The following is a 13,320-nucleotide window of genomic DNA, read 5'->3' as shown; positions in this document are numbered from 1 at the left end:
AATCTCCTCATCTCAAGATCCTCAACTGTATCAGCAAAGACCCTTTTTCCAAGTAAGGTGACATTTGGCAGGCTCAGATGATTCCTGAATGAACTTGGCTACATGACATCACAGCCTGCTAACAAACAAACGTAGACATCATGATCTACTAGAAAACCGCTGGTCTACAGCAATCACCGGAACAATGGACTCTGGCTAAAACCAGGGGCTGAAAGGCCACTGGAAGAAAGGATATTCACACAAACTCTATGTATCTGCCAACAGACTACCTGCTAACTGTCTAGGGGACAGGTGCCTTTGCAGTAAACAAGCCAGGTCAAATGCTTCTGCACCAAGTGATCGGGCCTTGCACTGACTTCACAGGAAGTGATGTACTGAGATATGCTAACTCACCTGCATAGATTTTCAACAGAAATGCGTGACCTGAAATCTACTCAGGAGGAAACAAAGCCAAATCGAGGGACATTCTGCAGATTCTGGATTCTGCAGATCTGGATTTGTCAAGGTAACAAAATAAGGTGTTCTTTATAGCAAGCCCTAAGTTGTGTTATATTTTTTACACATGTCTCTTCTACTAGACCAAAAACTCCTAATGGACAATATCCATGTCTTACTCATCTGCGCATCCCCAGCACCAAGAATGGGATATTAGTGAAATAATGCAATTTAAAGTAGGTACAACAGGGGCACCTGGGTGGCTCAGTTGGTTAAGCATCTGGCTTCAGCTAAGGTCATAAACTCACTGTTTGTGGGTTCGAGCCCTGCATTGGGCTCTATGCTGACAGCTCAGAGCCTGGAGCCTGCTTCAGATTCTGTGTCTCACTCTCTCTCTCTTTCTCTCTCTCAAAAATAAAGCTTTAAAAAAATTAAAAAAAATAAATAAAGTAAGTACAACAGATACTATTGAACTGCTTAACATACCATAGAAGACTAGTTAATAACTTGAAAATATGATCACAATATATTAAATGAAAAAAGCAGTCCGTACAAAAAGCTATGATCATTTGTGGCATGTTTTCAGGAAAAATGTGAAAGAATTTTCATGAAAGTGTTATTAGTGATCATCTGGGTGGGAGGATTATCACTAGTTTTTATTTTCTTCTTTTTATACATTTGTATACATTAACATTTATACATTTCATACATTTTCTAGAGTATGCATTACCTTGTAATGATGATGGCTAATTAGTAATGATGCTAAGTCTATTCTAAGAAGTAAAAGATGTGGCCACCCTTCCCTTCCAAGCTTAATTAAAACACACTGTCATACCTAAACTGTACACTAGCATTTTATAAAACATTTGTTCTTAAGTATGAGTCCCCACCCCGAGACCACTTATGCATTTTCAAAATGCAAATACTTTGGCTCCACTAAGACCTAATGAATAAATACCTGGGTGGATGTCCTTGATAAAAATACGGGAGTTGCTTGTTAGCTTTGTATTCCTATATTAAGAACCAATGTTTAGGGGCATCTGGGTGGCTCAGTCGGTTAAGTGTCCAACTTCAGCTCAAGTCATGATCTCACAGCTTGCGGGGTTCAAACCCCGCATTGGGCTCTGTGTTGACAGCTTAGAGCTTGGAGTGTGCTTCAGATTCTGTGTCTCCCTCTCTCTCTCTGCCCCTCCCCAGCTCATGCTCTTTCTCTCTCTCAAAAATAAATGTTAAAAAAAATTTTTTTTAAAAAGAACCAATGTTTCAAAAAACAAACAAACAAACAAAAAGCAATGTTAAAAACTTAGGCTCCATTGCATAGTATGTAAAATTTTATTAGCACTTGTTTCTGAGACTATATTTATGTGTGTCTCTCCCCAGCATCAACCTTGAACTTCTGGAGGCAGGGAATTTTGTTTGATTCTTCTTCCTATGGCAACAACTGCTGTGTAAGTAGTGCATCATCTGTGTTAGTGGGATGGATGGATGTTTGCATGCAAGAATGAGAAACACCATTCACCTTGCTCCTTATTTCTGCCATTGTTTTGTGGCCCAAATCTAGCACACCTATCAGAAAAATACAGGCAAATAAAGTAACTCAAATATTTTTTTTTTGGTTTCCTGGTACATATAAAAGCTCTATTTACACTATATTGTGCTCTACTAAGTGTGCAATAACATCAAGCCGAAAACAATCATCTTAATTAAAAAAGACTGGTAAAAAAGGCTAACCATCATCTGAGATTTGGGAGAATCATAATCTTTTTGCTGGTGGAGGGTGTCGCCTCAGTACTGATGGCTACTGACTGACCATAAAGTCTGCCACATCAATTGACTTCATGGGTGATTTATCTGTGAGATGTAGAAATGATTGCATTTCACCCACAGTTTAACTTCTTTCAAAATTGGAGTCAATCTTCTCAAATCCTGTTGCTGCTTTATTAACGCAGTCCATGTCAATTCTAATCCTTTGTGATCATTTCAGCAATCATTACAGCATCTTCACCAGTAGATTCCATCCCCAAAACTACTTTCTTTTTTGTTCCTTCTTAACAAACAACGCCTCATCCATTCAAGTTTTATCATGAGACCACAACAATTCAGTCCCATCTTCCAGTTCCACTGCTAATTCCAGTTCTCGTGCTAATATTCACATCTGCTGTTACTTCCCCCACTGAAGTCTTGAAACTTCGATCTGTAAAAAACACAATTACCTGCAAAACACAACCAAGCAAAGTACAATAAAATGAGGTATGCCTGTAATCATGGTAGGCAGCTAAAATTGTAACCCGACCAAAAACAGAGAACAATTTTAGAAATATGAAATAATTCTAGTAAGTAGGTATTCTGCATAGAAATGACACAAGGCATAAAGATATGGAGTCGTGTGCAAGATATTTTTTAAATGCAAACCAAACTTTCCTGTAGCTTTTGATCCATACCAGGCACTAGTCCAATACAATCAGGCTTTTGGCCATTATCCTTAATTAATTCAATTCTACATTAAATTCAATATTCTTCAATAACTCCCATTTCCAAAAATGCATTTGAGGTATTGATGTTAACATTTTATTAATAGCTCTGCAATACTTGTATTCTGTATAACACTAATATCGAGGATCCAAAAATAAGATAAACTGGAACTCAATTTTTCCTAGGCATACTTCAATCCAAAGTGTGTATGTGGCCAATAAATCACACACAAATCCAGATTTTTATTAAGTGCTAAGTATCTATCAGATACTGTGGAAATTATGTATTCAGTGACCAGGGAGGTGTTTGGAAAAATGACCACAAATTCTCTTCTTGGAGTGTGCTATTGCACTTCCCATCAAAAGGTAGAGTCTATTATGTCCTTGTGACTCGTGAACAAAAATGTGATGCAAGTGGTGCCTTTAATTCCCCAGTGAGGGTTTCCTCTCCTGAGGTATCTGGGACCCTGACACCACCATGTGGATGAGCCTGAGCTAGCCGGCTGGAGGAGAAGAAACATGGAGACACCCCAAGGCTCTCTGGCCAGTTGGGAGACCTATCACAAGGACTTCCTTAGTTATTTGGCCACCATCTAACTCATTGGCTGACTCTAGACAAGCAGCAAGCCCGGGAGAAATCAGCTGACCTGCCCAGACCAGAGTCACCTGACCACAGAATCACGGACTAAACACATGGTTGTGTTAAGCCACTAAATTGGGGGTGTAGGAGGTTACCAGTAACAGCTTTCTGACTAAAACTGAACAATAGTTTTACAGTTCAAGACACTAGTCAAATGAATTCTTATTTAGGGACTTTTTTTAAAGCTTATTTATTTATTTTGAGACAAAACACAAGTGGAGGAGGGAGCAGAGAGTGAGGAGCGAGGGAGAAAGCAAGAATCCCAAGCAAGTTCTGGGCTGTCAGCACAGAGCCTGCCGTGGGGCTTGAACTCATGAACTATGAGATCATGACCTGGGCCGAAGCTGATCATTTAACCTACTGAGCCACCCGGGCGCCCCTTTATTCAGGGACTTTTGCAGTATGCTCCTATAAAGTCAAATCTGCAAAGTCTCAATTTTATTTTGCCCTACAGGTAAGCCAACACCGCTATCGGATGCCCACTGAGTGCCCTGAGGCTTGGGGGAAACACTACAACTGATTCAGCAAACATTTACTGAGCATCTATGGAGTCTATGGGGATACAAAGATGATCAAATAGCTCAGGCTCTGCTCTCAAAAGTCTTCGTCGAGGAAATGGAAAAACACAATAGTAATCAGAGGATTAAAATAAAATCTGACAATCTCTGTGAAGGAGTCAGGCATGCTGGAGGCAGCCAGGAGGGTGAGGAAGGAGAAGGGAGGCAAGACCTTCTGGTCCTACCTCCAAAGTCAGATCTGAGAGATAAAAGGAGTCAGCCAGGAGAAGTGGGGGATGGGAGTTTACAGGGTCAAGGGGAAAGGAGGGAGCAGGGATCCCATTTGTTATAACTTCAAGTAGTTCCCTGGGATTGGAAACCAGAGCACAGTAAAGGGAAAGCAGCAGACAAGAGGGGAGGGGGATGGCGACCGTCGCACGGAGACGTCATGCTAAGAACCTTGAATTTTATTTTGAAGGTAAAGAAGAGCCACTGAAGGTTTTTAAGGTGGGGAGATACCATGATACGTTTTAGAAATGTGTTTGCTCAACTTGCCAGTAGTAAGAATGGTGAGAAGGAAGTGGAGACAGGGAGACCCAGGTGTCAGCTGCGCTACATGTTTTGGAATCGTGATGTCCGCATGGCTGGGAGGATATGGTGACGACATGGACATGGAACTGATGCATAAAACCCAGGTAGGGTGATTAGGGATAGGTAAAAGAAAAGATAACTGTTAAGGGTGGGTTAGGGACTTACTAATGCAATGAGGGAGCTAGTTTGCAGGTAAGAGTTGGAAGTTGAGTTTTGACATATTGAGTCTAGGGCACCCGTGGGAACCCTGGCTGGGAAAGGGCACCAGGAACGGGCTGCTCAGTAGAGACTTGGAAGCTGCAGGTGCAGACGTAAGGTGCTGGACGTAGAGACGTTCCCCAAGAGCTTTTGGGGTCATGACACTGGGAAAGTAACCTTCCTTTCTGGTGTCTGCATCTGAAAATGAAGATATTAATCATCATGTGACAGGGATGTGGTGAAAATTACACGTCATGATGTTAAACACAATACTTGGTACATGATAGGCAGTCGACACATGTTTATTGTGAATGAGAATCAAGAAGAGAATGTATTCAGTACGAAAGGGCCCAGGACAGGTGGGGATGTGGGGAGCTCCAGTATTTATGAAACAAGCTAAGGAGCAAAGGATACTGAAAGAAAATAAGTAAATAAACAGAAGAAAGTAAGAGAAGAGGCAGATAACCATTCAGAGAGCTGCTTACTAATATAAGCTTACTGTGTTCCAAAGAAGGTCATACACACTGACCAATAATTCCTCCTCTGTGTATCTATCCTAAAGTAATAATAGTTTTGTTTGTTTGATTGATTTTTTTTTGTTTTTTGGTTTTTTTTGTTTTGTTTTTAAGAACAGGGGCACCTGGGTGGTTCAGTTGGTTAAGCATCTGACTCTTGATTTCAGCTCAGGTCATGATCTCATAGTTTGTGGGTTTGAGCCCCCATTGGGCTTGGTGCTAACAGAGTGATGCCTGCTTGGGATTCTCTCTCTGTCTCCTCTCTCACTTCCCGTTCCCCACTCTCACTCTTGTGTTCTCTCTCTCTCAAAAAAAAAAAACTTAAAAAATTAAGAACAATATTTGTATAAAATGTTTGTTGTGCTTTAAAAAAAACAAAGAGGGGCGCCTGGGTGGCTCAGTCCCTTAAGCGTCCGACTTCCGCTCAGGTTATGATCTCATGGTTTGTGAGTTGAGCTCCACATTGGGCCCTCCGCTGTCAACACAGAACCTGCTTCAGATCATCTAACCCCCTCCTCTCTCTCTCTGCCCCTCCCACGCTCACTCACTTTCTCTCTCTAAAATAATCATTAAAAAATCTTAAAAAAAAAAACCTAAAGAGAGAAGAGTTATAAAAACTGTGGTAAATTTACAAGACTTATAACAAGGGTGGTCGGTCCGAGTTGAGCCGGTGATGAGGAATGAGGATGTTCATAAACCAGAACAAAATATACCAACTATTAATAGAGATCAGATAATATGATTTGAGAATTTCTGATTTTTGTTACTTCCTTAATTCATTAGAGTGAGTATGTACTATTCANTCTCACTTTGCTTCCAATGTCACTCACAATAAGACCTCTATCTTTCTATTATGGTTTCTAATGATTCCGATGATTCCTCACCATATAATCTTCCTCCTGCCAAACTGTCGGATTGTTTGAGTTTTCCTACTTCCCACCCTCCTTCCCTCTGCTAGAATCCTGCCTCATGGAGATGAATGCCTGACCTCTAACTAGACAGGCCTGTTTCCAAACATGCCTATCCCTCCAGCCCCGCCAGCCCCTCTGACCCACCTGGATCTTATCTCTAATCTCTCTTTCTAGTCAGTGACTATGGCTTTGTGCTTCCTTCAAGGCATTACTGTTTCATTTCAGGCCAAAAAATACCCTCAGGTCATTCTACGGACAAGTGGGAGTGGAAGGGAAAAGCTTCAAACACTCTAAAATTATTGCAAAATTGTGTGTGTGTGCACATATGTGTTTTTTTTTTGGTTTTGTTTTGTTTTGTTTCTTGAGGGAGAGGACCCATAACTTTCACCAGATTCTCAAATTTCCCATGACTCAAAAGACAGTAAGAAAGACCATTCAATTCTCCTTTAGCCCTTTTGTTCTAAGGCTCCTCCAGGGTTTACCCAGCTGGGTGCCTCTCCCGGGCCTGGAAAAGGGCCTCGTGCAAAACAGGCGTTTGAATTCAACTGAATGGAGTAAACACAGACGTTGGCATTAACCAAGTTGGAAAGGAGGAAATTTTTAAAAGGAAGAAGAAGAAACACCCTCCCCCCATTAACTCCTCCAGTGTAAAGATTCTATCACAACCCACACAAGCACAAAAGTGAAAGTGAAATCATTGTATTTTCTTAAAACCTAGGGCCTGGCCTGCCAGCAAGTCTAGGATTAGAGGATAAGGCGAAGTCGTGTGCAGTCCTCAGTCCTCAATCTGACCCTGACTCACTTCTATTTTGAGTAATAATTCTCTCAAACTCACTATACCTCATTTCCTATTTGTGCAACACGGAAAATAATTCTTGCCCCTTATCTACCCAGTGAGGAGGTCGTCAGGAAAACAGATGACACACAGAATGCTTTCTGAACACTTCATTAGGCAGTCTCCACAAATCTTTTCATCAGAAAGTCTGTGGTTGCAAAGGCCCGCTCAGCTGTGGTGCTTGTTTTGATGTCCCGATGCTTTCTTTCAGGTCTAAAATATTTCCAAATGTGCTCAAGTTTAACATCGACGGTAGGAAAAAGCTTCGGCTGGAATGCGCTCTGTCCACACTCCAGACCAGCATTTCTCAATTTTTAACCCATATTCCCATTTGATAAGCATTAGAGATCCCGCTCCCTCTTTAAACTTTGTATTAGGAAAACAACGGTTGATTCCGCACCCCCTTTCCAACGTACACACTTCTGTAATAAATACGACTCGCAATAAAAAGTAATGAACTATTGATTTGTAACAGCATGGATGAATCTCAAAAGTGTTATGCTTAAAGCCAATGCAAAAAAGAGTACATTGTGTATGCTTTTATTCACATAAAATTCTGGAAAAGCAAATGACTCTACATGACAGATGAGCAGTTGCCGGGGGAGGGAAAGGGTGGTGGGGCAGGAGGGGCTCTAGGGAAATTTGGGGGAAGGGTGATAGAGATATTCCTTATTTTGACTGTGATGTTTTCACAATGCATGCACACGTCAGAACCACATATCTGCGTTCATTGTATGTGAAGTATACATCAATAAAGCTGTTTGTAAAAACTGTATACTACTGGCACCTGGGTGGCTCAGTCTGTTGGGTGTCTGACTCTTGGTTTGGGCTCAGGTCATGGAATCAAGCCCCACATCAGGCTCTACAGTGAGCATAGAACTTGCTTAAGATTCTCTCTCTCTCTCTCTCTCTCTCTCTCCCTCTGCCCAGCTCTCTCTCTCTCTCTCTCAAACAAAATTTTTTTAAAAACTGTATGCCACTGAATTATTTTCAAGGAAATGGAACCCCGTCCACCAAGTCCCCATAAAAATTATTCTAAACAATGAGCTTACCAACCCACTAAACTGACTCTCTGATTCATTCTTTAACCACCAAGACTCGGTACAGCAAGCATGCATTTAACACTCAGTACTCGCCATTTCCACGGAGGTCTGGTGGTTTCAGGCCCCGTGTGCTCATTCCGTTCCCTCCCTGCAAGTGACCTCCTGCTTCTTTCTCTTGCTCTTCATGCTTCATTCCGGATGCAGCTTAGGACTCTCCTGAGGCTGAGTCAGGCTCCTCCTTGGGTTCCTATTGCTTCTGGGTATGTTTCTAGCCACCACTCACCACTTCAAGCTCCCCCATGAAACTGTACATCTAAAGGGGTTCCTAACCCTGTGTTGTGCCTCAGTCACCTCTGGCAGTCTTGTGAAGACTTCTCAGAATAAGGTATGCAGTAAACTTGATCATGACATATGGTTATCAAACTACCAAAGCATATATTTGATGTAATAATAACGTGCCTTTTTACGGATGTATTAAACGATAATATCCAGTGGTAGGTCAAATAACTACCATGGTTTCAAAGGAGCGATACGTATATGCAATATTTCAAGAGAGCTGCACATAGCTGTGATAGGATATGTAATATGAAAATCCGTGCGTTTCCTGGTGGCGGTCGCAGGTACGGCTAATGCTACTGTGGTTTTCCATCACGGTTTCTCTCTGAAGGAAATACTGCACTGCAGCTAGAGGTCACTGAAAATGTAATTTTTTCTCCATACAAGTTCACAAAGCTGCTGAATTCCATCCAAGGTCAAGGATCCATGGACACCTGAATAAGAACTGCTTTTTTAGAGAGGCTGTGTACTATTTATCTTTGTGTTCTCAGTGCTCTTAGCCACACAGGAGGCAAGGGAAGCTTAAGAGCCAGCGACAAAACACCGTAATGATAACAATGACGATATTAAGTACGAGTTCAAAAACAAACAATTTCTCCTGTGAATAATTGTTACCATTGCTGCCATTGTTTCCACCAAACTATGTCCTGGAAAACTGCCCCCTGAGTGCCAAGGGACTTCAGATACATCTACCTGAAACCACATCGTTCTTTGGCCACCTTATAACACATTCTGTCATTTTCCAAGCATTAACATTAAGCCATGAAAAGGGAATATACATAGATTGAGGCGATTTAGAGGAAGTCAGCAACCTCACCATGACCTCACTGTGTCTGTCTGATGTGACCTTCACATGGGTGGTGTGGCTCTAGATACATGAAGAATGTAAGAAATTCCCTTGGCTCAGTCTTTTCCTCCCCCTTGCAGCAGAAGATAATGCAAGATGCTTGGTCCCAACCACGCCTCTCTCTTAATATTTCTAAATACTTCCTTTCTTCTCTTTACTGTTGCAGTTCTTGTTGAGAGCATTTCGTAAGAGTGTAAAAATAATGAAGTAGGTTCCAGTGAACTGGAGTAACAATGAAGCACCTTGTGGGGGAAAACCCTGTTGCCTGCGAATTTTCACATGACCCTCTTCGGTCTCGTGCTGCATATTCAACCATGCGCTCGGGGGCCCAGCTGGTGTGTGCAGGCTCAGGCCATAGAAAGAAAAGGCATCTCCTCTGCCTCCCATTCTGTGCGGCCCATTTCCTCCAGCGTTTGAGGAGGATTGGTTTCTTAACTTCCAGCAGAGTTCACATGAACTAAGGTGAGTTCAAAATTGTGACCTTAAAACCTCTGTTTTCACGCCCACCCAAGAAATTTTTAGAAGCCACTCTTACCCTAAATCAGTCAAATTCAAAAGAATGTGGAACAAGCCTGTTATCCACCCCCACCCTTACCCGGTCAGAGCACAGAGTCCGAAACATCTGCAACATTAAAAATGAGATAAGCCATTTAGGAAACCGAGTATGTGAAGATAGTGGCTTGTTGCCTGAACAAGGACTCGGGAGGTCCCGCAGAACTCCCGAGTGAGGACAGACCCAGCTCGCCGGAGGAGAGAGGCACAACTCTGAAGCAAGCTGGCTGATGTGCAGAACATTCTGCCCATGGCAGAAATGACCGTCTTCCCCGTCTTCACTCTCTCACATTTCATCCACAAATGTGTTCAAGTTGATTGCATTGCAGAGTAGTAACAACTACCTTTACACCACTTCTCCCCAAAGTTAGCAAACTGCTGCCCCATTATCTCTGTGTTCTAACTTCTTAAGCGCAGTCCACAGCCGGTGTCCTCACTTCCTCCCTCTTGCTCTCTTCTCTAACCTCTCTCAACTCTGCTTCCAGTCACCAGCCTTTGTGCTGGATTGCAGTTCGTCTATTAAAAAGGAGAGTGCCAAGGTCAATGACTCCATAATTGCCAATTGGATCCGATGGATGGCTGGGAGTCCTTGGCTGGCCCAGTCCAGGCGACCCCTGACATTCCTTCCACCCGGAAACAGTCCTCTCTGTCTCCTTCTGCCTCTTAGTCGTGCCTTAGCATTTTCCTTGAATGCTACAGTGCCTAATTTTCCTCCTGCAGGGCTGTGGTCTTAATCTAACCATTTCCTTAGGAGATTTCATCGCTTGGGCTTGAAACATTTTGCTCGTGAATCTCCTAAAATAAAAATCTACAAACTCCTATGCAGTATCTAGTGTGACATTCACATTTTAACCCAAGTTCAAGTGGTTGCAAAGAATCTAGTTTATGGTGTTTTGTACATGCGCCTGATCCTTAATAGTCAGCAATTGCACACTACTCTTTGTTCTGTTTTAAGTCCTATTTCCATTCCGTTTGCCCCACAGTTTTTTTAACTAGCTTTCTTGAAAAATAAATCACATATCGTGCAATTCATCCACTTAAAGTGTATAATGTAATGGTTCTTGGCATATCCACAGGGCTGGGCAATCATCACCACAATCCGTGTTAAAACATTTTCATCACCCCAAAAAGAAACCTTGCACCGATTGGCAATCACTCCCCCTTCCCTGGTCCCCTACCACAGCCCTAAGCAACCACGCGTCTACTTTCTGTCTGTAGGTTTGCTTATTCTGGGCCTTTCATACAAATGGAATCATACAGTATGTAGTCTTTTGTGACTGGCTTCCTTCTTCACTTAGCATAATGTTTCAGGGTTCATCCATGTTGCAGCATGTATCTGTACTCATTCCCTTTTATTATCCAGTAACATTCCATTATATGGACATACTACAGTTTGTTTATTCATCCGTTGGTGGACATTTGGGCTGTTTCTGCTTTTTGGCTATTATGGACAATGCTACAATAGACATCCAAGTACAAATGTTTGTGGTACCCACAGATTTTAAACCCGATTTATTTCTACGTTTCAAAGTTTTTTTTAATCAATAAGCTTTTCATGTATCTCATCCACTAACTATATATGTAAATTTAAAAACTTAGAATTTTTTTTAATTTACAATTTTACAATTAAAAATTAGAAATAAAAATTAAAATAAAGTTTTTGTGACTATAATTCACCAAATACACACACAAAAGTTGGACTGAGTAGTAATAATTTCCAATTATTTGTAGTACACAGTTATTCAAAACATCAGAAGTACATTGCAAAATTTGACCACTATTAAACATAAAAAGTAAAATTTTGTTGGAAATATATCCTTTCATAGAGATGAGCTGGGTTTATTTTCCAATTATTAGTTCATTGGTCTGTGGATGCCTTTCAATCACACTGAAACAGTTTGGCATAATATTATTTTACTACGTTTTGGGTTGGTTTTTTTTTTTTTGTTTTTTGTTGTTGTTGTTTTTTCTTGTTTTTTTACAGATGCGATCACTGAGAAACATTTCAAAATACACAAGTGAAGGAATGGAAGTTTTCTACTTACAGCCATATTGCTCAAATCTTTGACATCCAGGCTAGCCAGAGCCCCACAATCCCTTTGTAATCTATCATCAAAAGTTATGTTTAGGCCTCCCTCCAAACATGTTAAAAGCAAACAGCCTAAACCACCTGATTTGTAAAAGGAAGTGTCGCCCAGTCCTTAGTCACTCACTTTCTCACACCTGCATCAGTATTTAGAATGGCCCCTTTGTTTGGAGCCCAGGTTTTTCTACACTCTCCAAACACATCATAATAAGACGGTGGAAAGGCAAGAGATGTGCCTTTTTCCTGTAAAGTGGGAAGTTGACTTCTCAGGGGGATTTATTTCAGAAAATGGTGTATAAATGGACAATGAACACCTGAAAATTGCTTCCCTCACCCAGACTGTGATTTCATTTCCTTCAGCCACTTTGACTCTCAACTCCACAACTCCAGCTCAGCCTCCACTGAGCCCCCAGAACTTCAGCCCACAATGCACTGCTTAGCCAGCCCTCAGGTTCCTCAGGGGTCCCATATACAGCTAATCTCCCCCAAATCTATCTCCCTGCCCATATTCCCAGGCACCCTCATCCACTCTGTTCAGCACACTGCCACCAGATCCGTACACTAAATATGCTACTATGATCAATCATTGACCTATTTGAAATGCTTCATGGGTTCCCCAGATCTATCTTGAACTTTTGCACATAAAGCATCTCCTCCGAGAGACAGAGTGAAGACAGATCCTCTCCAGAGAAAGGGTGTAAGTTCTCAGGCTCCGACCTTCTATCACCCAGTAAAGAAAAGCCAGACCTCCAGGAGACAGGACAGTAGTTAAAAGGATGGACTCTGGAATGGGACCACCTGATTAAAGGCAATCACTCGAGGGGTGACCTTGGGTGAAATCTTTGACCTGTCTGAGCCAGTTTCTTCATCTACAGAGGATAATAATACTATCTTTCTTAAAGGGTAGGTATAAAGATGAAATGATGAAATGTATATAATGTGCTTCGTGCATGATAATTTAGAGTAAGACTTCAATGAACCCTAATGGCCAACATCATGGAATGAACCACCAAAGTCATAAGTTGAGAATCCAAATCCATTACAAATTGGGAAAGCCCATTTTCCACCCTCGTCACCAGTCTCTCCCAGCTCTTCTCCAACAAGCTCCCCATACCATATCACTTGCTCTCCTCTCTCTCCCGAATCAGGTTTTCACAGCCCTGAGTCTTTGCTCTCACCCTTCTCCTCAGCTAGAATTCTTTCTTTACCATCTGCCTGGTGAATGGCACCTTCCCAACACCCTCCCTGGTGACTTTGTCTCAAGCCTGCTTTGCTGATCACTCTTCTTCCAGAACTCTCAATGTTGGAGTGCCCCAAAGCTCAGTCCTTGGACCCCTCCTCTTCTCTATCAATGCTCCCTTTA

The 13,320-nt window shown here is 41.8% G+C and overlaps 2 long non-coding RNA genes across 3 annotated transcripts; one reads left to right on the top strand and one right to left on the bottom strand.

The window, feature by feature from the left end:
• Nucleotides 1-237: 237 nt before the first annotated feature.
• LOC144238270 (uncharacterized) lies at nt 238-7,567 on the top strand. Of its 2 annotated transcripts, XR_013337051.1 has the most exons (5): nt 238-505; nt 1,816-1,883; nt 4,001-4,249; nt 4,522-4,738; nt 7,305-7,567. It is a non-coding gene; the product is annotated as an uncharacterized LOC144238270 (long non-coding RNA). The 2 variants fall into 2 exon arrangements; XR_013337052.1 differs by lacking the exon at nt 4,001-4,249 and having other exon boundaries at nt 244-505.
• On the bottom strand, nt 1,745-7,306 carry LOC144238271 (uncharacterized). Its single transcript, XR_013337053.1, has 2 exons — nt 6,157-7,306; nt 1,745-2,648 (listed from the first exon to the last, which is right to left on the bottom strand). It is a non-coding gene; the product is annotated as an uncharacterized LOC144238271 (long non-coding RNA).
• Nucleotides 7,568-13,320: the final 5,753 nt, after the last annotated feature.

The sequence above is a fragment of the Crocuta crocuta genome, unplaced genomic scaffold, assembly GCF_008692635.1.
Source record: "Crocuta crocuta isolate KB4526 unplaced genomic scaffold, BGI_CrCroc_1.0 scaffold318, whole genome shotgun sequence".
NCBI lineage: Eukaryota > Metazoa > Chordata > Mammalia > Carnivora > Hyaenidae > Crocuta > Crocuta crocuta.
Note: the sequence above shows the minus strand (reverse complement) of the source record. Positions and strands in the feature narration are given on the sequence as shown.